The 12510-nt window shown below is 48.9% G+C and overlaps 1 protein-coding gene across 4 annotated transcripts in view; it reads left to right on the forward strand.

Moving 5' to 3' along the window:
- The window catches only part of KCNH1 (potassium voltage-gated channel subfamily H member 1), a 1530898-nt gene that overhangs the window by 1157994 nt on the left and 360394 nt on the right, over nucleotides 1–12510 (forward strand). The gene's annotated exons all lie outside the window — the stretch shown is intronic.

Raw genomic sequence — 12510 nt, forward strand, 5'->3', positions numbered from 1 at the left:
ACCTCAATATAGCAATAAGCAACTGAAAGAGCGCTACCCAACTTTGTGAAAGGCCTTGCGCTGCGCTGAAACATCTACGCATTTTCATTAACTTTTGATCTGTCCGAGCTAGAAACAAATGTTTTCAAAATCGGCAGATTAGGCTGCAGTTGATGCAATATGTTGCAAATACCAATCCACAATTATGTAGTAAAAAGTCACTGTCACAAAATTGGATTCTACCAGCGGCCTGCCTAAAGTAAGGAATTTGGAAGATGTGCCAAGGAGACCCACGCCCCTGAAAGGCGGATAGAGCCAACTCTACTCCAGCCCCAGTGACCTTCTAGAGGAAATTACCTTACTTCCTGATCTGGGCTCACTGACGTCTCAAAAACCATAGACCAAGATTGTCCCAGTGCTTGTGGCCCGCCATGCCCCACCCACACATCCTCCACATAACGAGAACTCCAGCCCTTCCCACCCAGCGGCGTGCTCTAAATGCCCCCACGCCGCCGCTGTGGCAGTTTTCAGCTGAGCCTATTTTATCCATAATTGCTGGATTTGTTTCTTTTTCATGATAGACTCTCTTTCACGAAATGCCATCTTGACAAAATAGCAATAGCTTCTGATATTAGTGGTCTCCTATGGCTGCAAAGGCACAGAAATGTCGATGGACAAATTTCATTAGGAAATATTCTAGGCTTTGTGTATCATAAAGAAAATGAGGCAGCGTGTTTCAAACCAATTGGTTCGCACCATGACACTTTCATTGCCCCCTTTTATAATTTTGGAATGCTGAATATGTTCTGTGTCATTTTCAGTACTTTTTAATTAATATTTTCCCTTTGGTAGACGAAGGTATGGCGGATCACGCCAGTGAAGTAGTGTAGTCCATAGTATATGGACCATATACTGGTGAGGCACAGATTTGACGAATTAGTAAATGCATTAGAGAGGAAAGGCCCTGCTGAATGTGGACAGTGTGAAAACGTGTTTCTGATGCATGCTGCTCATATTTGTCGATTGGTTTGGTGACTTCTCTCAGTTTATGGGAGGCCGGCCCCATTGTGCGGGAATGGGTGGCCGGCTGCTGCCTGCACGCATAGGGCCCCGTAAAGGCGGCAGGAAATGGATGGAGTGCGCACTTCATAACGCGCGGGCCTTCAGCGGCGAGGGCTAATAGGAATGAGTGTCATTACACTTGAAAACGTATGTGCGGCGCATCCATCACCCGCCGCCCCATCATTCATCCTCCCAGGCCCTCATTAATGCAGCTCCCTCTTTGAATATGAGATTATGGATTCTGGGTGCGCGGATTCTTCCTTTCTGTTGCTCCAGTTTTGACCACTTGCGCAGAGGACAAATGCAGTGTCTGACGTGACGTAGCTGCAGAGCTAGCCTGGTGGGTTAATGCTTCTGCGTCCTACGTGCCTACCCAAGTGCAATTCCCAAGTGCTTGCATTGCTTTTGTCTGCACCCACTAAAACAAGTTATGTTGAATTGGGTCATAGTAAAAGTTTACATTTGTAGCGCTACGATTCTAAGATGTTCTGATTGTAACCACTATGAAAGAAACTAAACTCTGTAGCGCTATGAAGTTAGGAGGTTGCAAGCGCTATGTAACAAACTCATCACTATGTTCCTGTGTAACTAATTGTGTGCTATATATGTTACGTGCATGCCAGAGAGCTACTGCGTAGTGCGCACCAAATATTTAATGAATGAAAAAAGGCTCTGGCACTCAGGCCGGCAGGGCGTGCCCACAGCGCACGGCACCATAATTAATTTGTAAAATAGAGGCCACAGAGCCCGAGGCACGTCACACTGTCCGTGGTGTGTGCTCACTGTTCATAGGCTTGCTTGCCTCTGCCTCTGCTGAGACTAGAGAGGGGGCCCCTGGAGCGTGGGGGGCCCCTTTCGGGGCCTGTGTTACTACGCCCCTGTAATTTAAACATTTAAATAGAGGCTCTCTGTCACCGTAACTTACATGGCGTGTGTGCAACAGTCTTCCTCTGCTGGGAATGAGGGGGGGCCAGGGCCCCCCTGGAGCATGTAGCCCCCCCACACCGCGGGGGCTGCGGGGGCCTGTGTTACACCCCTGACTATTTTTCACTATTGTTTTTAATGTTAATAATTTTCAATGTGTAAGTGACCTTCAAGTTTGAACATCCCATAACTTTGGTTTCAATATGGCCTATTTTAAGATAATTCTCTTTGGGGTACTCAGCTAAATCAGTAATCTTTAAATCAATTGAGGCAATGGATCAAAAAACTAGGTAGTCGGCATAAATTAGATTTTGGATTGTGAGCCAAATTTTGATTGAAATGTGATGTTTTTACTTACGTGTCCTGGTAATTTGGATAGATAGACAGAACAACAGTAATACCAGAATGTAACTCTGAATAAAACCATAAGATGGTGGGATCTTTTGTAACAGTCTCACAATAGTTAATGATCTCACTCGCACCCATATTCCAGAGTGAAATTGAATTATTAAGTTCAGAAAAGCTTTGTTTTCACCCAAATCCGGTCAACTTGTTAGAAATGTGTATTACAATTCACAAAGCAAGTGTCCTTCGAGTAAGACATGCGTTGCTGGCTAATGGGGCTAAAAACTATATGTTGGTGAGTGTAGAGTACGCAGACTGAATATCGGTTTGAGTTAAACTCTATTCCCCCCCCCCTTTTGCACCGGTTGCAAGTTTGACTAGTAATAGTAATAGTTTGGCAAAGATCTTGCCTTCCGATTTCAGTAAGGCAATTATCCTATAATTGCTTGAGTTATATTTGCTTCTATGCTTTCCTTTGCATTTGTTTGTGTGTTCTTATTTTGCTTGCTGCTGAATTGCAGCTAGTGGTGATTATAGATGTTCTAAGCGTCATTAATGATTCCCAGTAGAGGCTTTTGTAATCTTTAAAATCAGCATTTTGTGTCATGTGGTCCCTCTAAACCCAACTCATCCTTTTTTCATAAAGTGCTATTAGTTTGAGTAGTAGATCTGTGTTCTATCTTATCTTATCTTTGATGTTTCATCACCATTGTTGGTGAAGCATGTAATGATCTGTTTCATGTAGAATCATATACTGTAAGTGGAATATTATGTTTCAGGATAATGGTCACTTTGAATTATGAAGTTATTTTAAAGGTCATGCAGCACTGAAAGTCAGTCAAGTGGACTAAGGTATAGCCTGTAAAAGTATTGTGCCTTCTCAAATATGGGCAATTTGCCATGGCCAATCCTTTCTGAAATTAAAATTCAATGCTCTTAATTCCAGGTTGTTTAAGAAATGTAAAATCTTATTTTCTGTATGGCAATACAAACTGACATTGGGCTGCGACTTACTATCTGCTAGCAGTTCTGATAGGCTTTCGCTGACATTGTGCTTTAAAGAAAGGTTGAATTGAAAGTGTTCTTTATTATGCAAATTACTAAGTAACTGGAAGATATTCTAAGCAATGTCCAACTTGCTGCTTGTGTGCTACAAGGTAGGTTGTAGGTAAATCTCAATGATTAGTATGCACTCTAGGAGTAACAGCCTGTCTCATATTAATTCTGACTGTCACAATATGATCCAGAGCAGTTGCTATTAGTTTGGTTGGTCAAAACAAAGAGTTACTGATCAATATTAACAGTCTGCCTCTTGGGCAGCCTTTAGGTGGTGGTCTTGTCAATTCTTTTGAATTATTTGAAAGCTAATGAGCCCCAGTCAGTCAATATTTGAAGTCTTCTGATGACAATGGTTTGATGTTTCATAAGCACATTGATGAGTTTATCCCCGGATAAATTGAGTGTATTGGAGCATCTATGCCGCACTGAGTAGAGAGAATCAGCGTTGGGTATGTTGGCTGGAAGCCTGCAATAGTGGATCAATCAGACGGATGTACCATGTTACAACGCATACTATTACAACTACCTACCGTTACAACGCGACCATTACAACGCATACCATTACAACGCATAGCGCTTTGAGGTGCTGGATAGTGGTAAGTATAATTTACTATTCTAACTCCAGTCCCCGTGGACCCTAGGGAAGGTGTTGGATAGTAAATTATACTTATTCCCTATCCTAGAGCGCCCCCCAGCGCAATGCGTTGTAATGGTATGCGTTGTAAAAGTCGCGTTGTAATGGTAGTGCGGAGTAACGAATGCGTTGTAACAGGTGTATACCAATCAGACTCCTTCTAGTATGTTGTATACCTTGTTATTAGTAATTGTTCAGGAGTTGGTTGATTTGTTCACTTCTACATTGAGATTTACCAATAATTTTAAAGTTGAAGTCTCATGTCCCCATAAAATTGATATTCTTCTTTTCAGAATTTCTCTTGTGGTTGCTGGTTATTTCAGTCCTGAAATGGACCCTTATTTTCTGTGCTAAGACGAATGGATGTTTATGCAGTGGGATCTTCGCCATTGCTATCCCATATTCTCCCACCAGTGCTTTTTATAAACATTAATTGTACAGTGAAGATGCTGTGCACATGTGATAGCCTGTCCCTTGGGATGAGCGGAATTCAATTCCGGAGATCTCATTTTAATTCATGTATTTTAAATAAAGACATTTCTTAACAATCAAATTATGGTTCCTCTGTTGACGTAGTCATGTTAGCCCTCTCACCTGCACATTGGGTAAGTGCTGAGTTCATCGTATGTAGGAACCCCAGTGGTACTGATCTGGGTTAAAATGGTTGATGCTTGTTTTTGGGGATTTGCCATGTTGAGTATATTGAAGCAAACAGATTCAAGTTGCTTCTAGGCCTCAACGTAGAGTCAGTAGTTGTCAGAGAAAGGTATTTATTAGTTTGTCTGTTTTGATTTGCAATATTTGTTGTCATAGGCCAGTGTTCTACCTTGCCAAATGAGTCATTATTTCCCTGTTTTAGATCTCTTACTCTAACTTGCGGTTCCTATGTGGAATGGGGCATTGACAGTTATTAAAGGTTCCTCTTTCTAAGTTTTATCAGTTGCATTATGATATATACCTTTTGTTAGACCTGACATCTTTTGGCGTGATTACCCCTATCTTTTTGCCTCTGCCTCCTGTATTTTTCGATGCTGTGCTGGATTCGTTTTTGCTGGTTTAGATGCTTTGGACACTCTGCCGCTGCTGATCAGTGCCAGAGTGTAAGTGCTCCCTATATAAAGTGTTATTCTGATTGGATATACCTGTTTGGCATATCTGTATCACCATGAAGTCCCTCGTAAAGTGCACTGGGTGTGCCAGGGCTGGTGATGACAGATGCTACTCGTGGGCCTGCAGCACTGATTGTGCCACCCACAGGAGTAGCCCTAAAATGGTGTCTCGGGCCTGCCACTGCAGCGCCTACGGGCAGTTTAGAACTGCCATGTCCTCCTGGTCCGCGTCCCCGCTGACCAGGCCGAACCCTTCCCTTTTCGTGCACATCAGTCACCCCTATGGAAGGCCCAAGGTACCCCCCTGGGCAGGGTGCCGTGTATGTGAAAGGTAGAGCATGTACTGGTGCAGGTGACATGCTCTGGTAGTGAACTACAGCCATTTTCGTTTTCACTATTGTAAGGCTATCTTGCTCCATAGGTTAACATGGGGGATGCTGGCTACAGTGGTTAACGGCATTTCTTCCCATAGGAACAAGATAGGACATAAGTATCTAGTATCCCTGAACTCAGAATTTAATAACGCATCTTTTAGGAAAGGTGGTTTTTAGATCCTGTGTTTGAGGACAGCACTTTTAGAAAGTTGCTGTTCTCTTGTCTGACCCTTCTGTGTGCCTGAGACTGTTTGTGTATTGACTGTCTGGTTTGTGAGTGACAGGAGCGGGGGAATCCCCCCAGAGGCTGGATGAGTCAGCACTAGGCTGAGTGGAGCGATTGCTACCTGAGTGGTGGGAGGAGTTAGCACCTGGGCTGAATAGGGCTGTGCCTGCCTGCCACAATGCTGGCTCCACCCCCTGCTGGGCGGCGGAGGACTCTGCCCCTCACTCTGAAAGGAAAGATGCAGCCAGCACGTCAAGGTGCTCAGGATCCACCCAGAACTGGTTCAGACCGGGCTCAGGGCCCACATGCACTGAGAGAACAAAGACTTTAGGGGTATAAGTACAGGACCCCTGACAATAGAAAATTAGATCATCCTGGAAATCAAGAAGGAACCTCTGCCAAGGAGAAAGCTGACTCTGAAGAAGGAAGACTGTCCTGCTGTTGCTCTGCTGGACTGACCTGCTGTTGCTTTGCTGCCAAGGAGAGGGGAAGGACTTTGCTGTGAGCTGTGTCCCCTGTCTTGAAGGAATCTCCAAGGGCCTGAGAAGAGCTGGCTCCCTGTTTCCGAAGTCCCAGGAACAAAAGGACTTCACCCCCAGTCTCCCTGAACTCTGCTGAGAGAGTTCTGTCCTTCGTAGAGTGCTTGATCCAGTTGTGGGGCCTCTAGAAGTCGAACCTGAGCTGGGAAGCTTGAGACGAAGCTGAGAAACTTGTGAAGCTGAAAAGTGTCGCATCGCTCGCTGGCGGAGCGCAACCCCGACAGTGCGAGAAGTCTCCCGCCGCTACGAGGGTCGAGATTGGCGCAGCACCTGACTTCGCTGCCGAGGCCGTCGCACCCTTCGTTTGCGTGACGCACCAGGCCGGTGCAGGGGAATCGAACATCGCTGCGAGTGTCGTCGCAGAGCCTGTCGCTGGGTGAGATCACCGCACCGCTTGCTTGCGGACCGCATCACGTCGCTGCGAACATCGTCGCCGAAAACATCACATCAAGGAGCTGCGAGAGAGAGGGTCACCGCTGGATTGCGCATCGTCGCCCCGGAGATCGTCGCAGCCCCTACGAGATCATCGCATCGTGCCTTTGCGAGAACAACCTTCCCACGGAACCTACGCACCGGAATCTACGCAAGCTGCCTTCCTCCCCTTACAGACCGGATTCGTCGCCGCACGCCCGCTGCTGCAGCGGGGCTGTCGCATCGCCTCCCCAGGGTCTCAGGAGTAACGAGTTGCTTGTTTCCACCGCACCAGCTTCCTGCTTGTGGAACTTTGTTGCATCTAAAAGGTACTGTGAGTCAACGTGACGCAACTGTGAACTTTTCACGCATCTGTGGATTATTTGATCGTAACTTAAAGAACTTTGATTACAACCTGAAGAACTCATTTGAAACCGTAACCTTGCATTGTGTATGTTGGATTTCTGCCGTTTTGGTCTTGTGTAGTTTAGAATAAATACTTTTATTTTCCTAAACTGTCGTAGAATCAGTTTGTGGTGTTTTCACTGTGTTACTGTGAGTGTTGGTACAAATACTTAACGCATTGCCTCTGGTTAGCCTAGACTGCTCCGGCCAAGCTACCTTGAGGGCGAGCAGGGGTTATCTGAGAGGGTTATCTCCTTGTCCTGACTAGAAGCAAGGGTCCCTATTTGGACATTGGTACCTACCTCTGCCAACTAGAGACCCCCAGTTCTAACATTGGTGGCAGCGGTGGGATTTGAGCTTGTATTTGTACTTGACCCACAGTAATTGGTGTACATCACTAGTGAGTGCAGACCATTACGCCACCGCATACTACTGGTTTTTGAGTTTGTGCATTCTGTTGTTGAGTAACTCTTCGGAAAGCATCATGTCTCTGAATGGGAAAGCGCCCAGTGAGGAGGCAGAGATAGATTTGGAATTCTCGATTGAAGATCTGTACTCCTACCCAGTAAAGCATCTTAGGTACTTCTGCCAGCAGTTTGAGTGCCCCATAAAGAGCGCCTACAGGAAGGAGGAGCTGCAGAAAATCTTGAAAACCTATTGGGAAGCACAGGAAGGAAATGAGGTTGAGGATGTAGACAGTGCTTTTCAAGGCAAAGACCTGCCAGTGGGCAGAGTAGGCTCAGGAGCTGGCAGCAACCACTCCGGTAGGGGCCTCACCCCGGAAGAGTTACAGGAAAATCAAAGAATAAGAGAATATGACCTGGAGGTCATGAAAATGAAGATGAAGCAATTGGAAGTAGAGAAGGCGGCGGAGGAGAGCAAAAATGCCCGCGCCTTAGAGGAAAAGAAATTGCTTTTGGCTCACGAGTTGAGAATGAGAGAGCTGGATCTGCAAAACAGAGAGGCGGATGCCGGTTCAAATGGTGGCAGCGCACAGCCAGTGCATGGGGGTAAAGTATATATTCCCAAAGACCTGGTACACAATTACCATAGGAGTGAGGATATTTATGCCTGGTTCACTTCGTATGAAATTGCATTGAAGATGAATGATGTGCCTGACAAGTATTGGGGGGCGGGCCTGTGGAAACATTTTGAGGCGTCTGGGAGGAGTGCTCTAGAGCCTTTAGAATTGACAGGTGCCATGACCTACCCCAATATGAAGGAGGCCTTATGTCTCAGGTATGGCCTTACTCCAGAGCAGTACAGACTGCAGTTTAGAAACTCCAAGAAGAAAGAGTCTGAGACTTGGATGGAGTGTGTGAATGGGTACTCGCGTGCACTGGAAGGTTGGATGAAGGGCAGTAAAGTAACTGATTTGAAGGGGTTGTTGCATTTAATCAGTTGGGAGCACTTGAGTAGTCTTTGTGTTCCAGAGCTGCGCCAGCATCTTTTAGACAGCAAGCTGACAGACCCCATTGAGCTTGCTAAGGAGGCGGACCGCTGGTCTAGTACCAGGGTCCACAGAGGAATTGTGGGTACCACAGCCAAAGGTGGGCAGGGTCCCCAGCAGAAGAGTGGGGGGGACAAGGGTAACCAAAAGGAGTTCTCACAAGGGCCCCAAAGTAGTTCCCCGGAAAAGGATTCCCAAACCCCCAAGCCTAAACAGCCATGGCCCTCGAAGGGTAGGCGGGACAAGAGAAATAACCAGGGTCCCCCTACCTGCTATCACTGCAACGAGGTGGGCCATATCGCTCCGAAATGTCCCAAGAAGAAGCCCGCACCCACTGTTGCTCCTGCGCCAGCGTTAGCTAGTGTAGCTTTGGGTGGGGATTTGGTTTCTAGTGATTGGGGAGAGCTAGCGGTCATGACCCTTGTCTCGCTAGGAGACCGAGAGATGGTCCCGGAAACCTTACTGCCCTCAAACACTAAGAAATATGGGCAGAAGGTGACCATCAATGGGAGGGAGGTTGAAGCACTGAGAGACACCGGAGCCAGTGTGACATCCGTGAGGTGTCAGTGGGTGTCTGACGAGCAAATCATCCCTGGCGTACTCCGCCCTGTAGTGGCCGCTGACAGCTCAGTGCACCTCTGCAAGTTAGCGAAGGTTTCCTTTGAGTGGGGAGGAGTCTCTGGTCTTTTGGAGGTAGTTGTCAGTGATGCCTTGCCTGTGGACTGTCTGTTAGGTAACGACCTGGAGAGTTCTCCATGGAAGGACATAGAACACCGAACTCACTTGGAGATGTTGGGTCTGCCTGCGTGGATCTGCGTGACCACGCGCGCTACGGCAGCCAGTAAGGGTGAATCAGCAGAGCTGGAGCCTGAAACAGTGGCCCAGAGACCTGCCAGGAGAGGAAGAGGCAGAGGGCGCGGGAAACCGGCCCCAGCTGTTCCCACGGTCCAGGAGGAAGCTGAACCTGAGGGGGATGCCCTGGAACCTACAGGGGAACAGGTCGCCGAACTGGGAGACCTACCTGAGCTGACCCATTGGCAGCAAGAAGGTGGTCCCTCCAGGGAGGAGTTCTGCCAGGCGCAGAAGGAATGCCCTTCCCTCGTTGGTCTGCGGCAACAGGCTGTAGATCAGGCAGCAGGTGGAGCAGTCAAAGATCACTATGTTTACTGGGAAGGTGACCTACTCTATAGCGAGCCTAAGTTTGCTGAGCCCGGTGCAGCCCGTGTGCTGGTGGTACCCGAGCGCTTCAGAAACTTCCTAATGGGTCTGGCTCATGACGTGCCTCTCGCAGGACATCTGGGGCAAGACAAGACCCTACACCGGCTTGTCACCCACTTCCACTGGCCCCAGATGAGGAAGCACGTCGGTTCCTTTTGCAGATCTTGCCAAACCTGTCAAGCTAGTGGCAAGACTGGAATGAAGTTGAAGGCCCCCCTTCAACCCTTCCCAGTGGTAAGCACCCCTTTCGAGCGGGTGGGCATAGATATCGTAGGGCCCCTGGATCCCAAGACAGCCTTAGGCAACAGGTTCATCCTGGTCTTGGTGGACCATGCCACCCGGTACCCGGAAGCAGTCCCTCTCAGGACAATCACAGCACCCGTGGTGGGCCGTGCATTGATGGGGATCTTTTCCCGTGTGGGGTTCCCCAGAGAGGTGGTCTCCGACCGGGGTACCAACTTCATCTCTAGGTACATGAAGTCTCTGTGGGAGGAGTGTGGGGTAACTTATAAGTTCACCACTCCTTACCACCCTCAAGGAAATGGGCTGGTTGAAAGGTTCAACCGGACCCTGAAAGGTATGATTATGGGCCTAGCGGAGCCCATGAGACGGAAGTGGGACGTCTTGTTACCATGCCTGTTGTTTGCCTACAGGGAGGTGCCTCAGAAGTCCTTAGGGTTCAGTCCCTTCGAACTCCTGTATGGCCACCCTGTCAGAGGACCTCTCTCACTGGTGAAGGAGGGTTGGGAAAAGTCCCGTGGGAAAACCCCCCAGGATGTGTTCAGCTATGTGCTGGCCATCCGCAACCAGACACAACGCTTCAGGAAACTCGCTCAGGCGAACCTGGAAGCAAGCCAGGAAGAAATGAAAAGATGGTACGATCAGAATACCACTCTGGTCGAATTTCAACCTGGGCAGAAAGTGTGGGTGATGGCGCCAGTGGAGCCTTGCGCGCTCCAAGACAAGTGGTCTGGGCCAATACGAGGTGGTGGAAAGGAAGAGTGAGGTAACCTACCTGGTTAACCTGAAGACTCCCAGGCAGCCCCTGAGAGTTTTGCACGTGAACCGCCTCAAACCACACTTTGAGAGGTCTGAAGTAACCATGCTCATGGCTACAGATGCAGGAATGGAAGAGGATAGTGATCCTCTCCCTGACCTCCTGGCAGTTAAGGAGCACGATGGGTCAGTGGATGGTGTGGTCCTCTCGCCCACCCTGACCCTAGAACAGCAGAATGACTGTCGCCAAGTGCTGGGTCAGTTCTCCTCTCTGTTCTCCCTGACCCCAGGAGTCACCAACTGGTGCGTCCATGATGTGGACACTGGAGACAGTCTGCCGGTAAAACAAAAGTTTTACAGGGTAGCCGACAAGGTCAGGGCCAGCATCAAGGAAGAGGTTTCCAAGATGTTGGCGCTAGGGGTGATTGAGCCCTCCAGCAGCCCCTGGGCTAGCCCAGTGGTCTTGGTCCCCAAGAAAGCTGCTACCCCCGGTGGCCCGCCAGAACTCCGGTTTTGCGTGGACTACCGTGGGCTCAATGCGGTCACGAAGACTGACGCACACCCTATCCCCAGAGCTGATGAGCTCGTGGATCGGTTGGGAGCTGCCAGGTACCTCAGTACGTTCGATTTGACTTCGGGGTACTGGCAGATTGCCTTAACTGACGGGGCCAAAGAGAGGTCAGCATTTTCAACGCCAGAGGGGCACTTCCAGTTCCGAGTCATGCCCTTTGGGTTGAAGAATGCCCCTGCCACGTTCCAGAGACTGGTTAACCAGGTACTGTCCGGGCTGGAGGAATTCAGCGCCGCATACCTGGATGACATTGCCGTGTTCAGCTCCACGTGGGAAGAACACTTGCAACACCTCTGCGAAGTGTTGAAGGCTCTGCATAAGGCAGGCCTCACTATCAAGGCCAGTAAGTGCCAGATAGGGCAGGGATCTGTGGTGTATTTGGGACACCAGGTGGGGAGCGGCCAGTTGGCGCCCCTACAAGCAAAGATTGATACCATTCTGGCTTGGGAGCCCCCCAAGACCCAGACAGAGGTGAGAGCCTTTTTAGGACTCACCGGGTATTACAGACGGTTTGTCAAGGGATATGGCACCATCGTCGCCCCCTTGACAGAACTCACTTCCAAGAAGTTGCCCAAAAGAGTTGACTGGACTGACGCCTGCCAAACTGCTTTTGAGGCCCTGAAGACTGCGATGTGCACCGCACCGGTGCTCAAGGCACCTGACTTTTCCAGTGAGTTCATAGTTCAGACGGACGCTTCAGAGCATGGTGTGGGAGCAGTACTCTCACAAGCCACTGAGGAGAATGGAGACCAGCCGGTAGCTTTCATTAGTCGGAGGCTACTCCCCAGGGAACAGAAGTGGAGTGCGATTGAAAGGGAGGCTTTTGCTGTGGTCTGGGCTCTGAAAAAGTTGAGGCCCTACCTGTTTGGGACTCACTTTCGCGTGCAGACCGACCACAGGCCCCTCAGGTGGTTAATGCACATGAGGGGTGAAAATCCAAAACTGTTGAGGTGGTCCATCTCCCTACAGGGAATGGACTTTACGGTGGAACACCGCCCCGGTACAGAACACGCCAACGCTGATGGTCTGTCCAGGTTTTTCCGCCTTAGTGAAGAGAACTCCCAAGAGGGTGGGTAGTTCTCCCCACTTTCAGCTGGAGGGGACACGTGTTAGACCTGACATCTTTTGGCGTGATTACCCCTATCTTTTTGCCTCTGCCTCCTGTATTTTTCGATGCTGTGCTGGATTCGTTTTTGCTGGTTTAGATG

The sequence above is a fragment of the Lissotriton vulgaris genome, chromosome 6 (genome assembly GCF_964263255.1).
Source record: "Lissotriton vulgaris chromosome 6, aLisVul1.2, whole genome shotgun sequence".
Lineage (NCBI taxonomy): Eukaryota > Metazoa > Chordata > Amphibia > Caudata > Salamandridae > Lissotriton > Lissotriton vulgaris.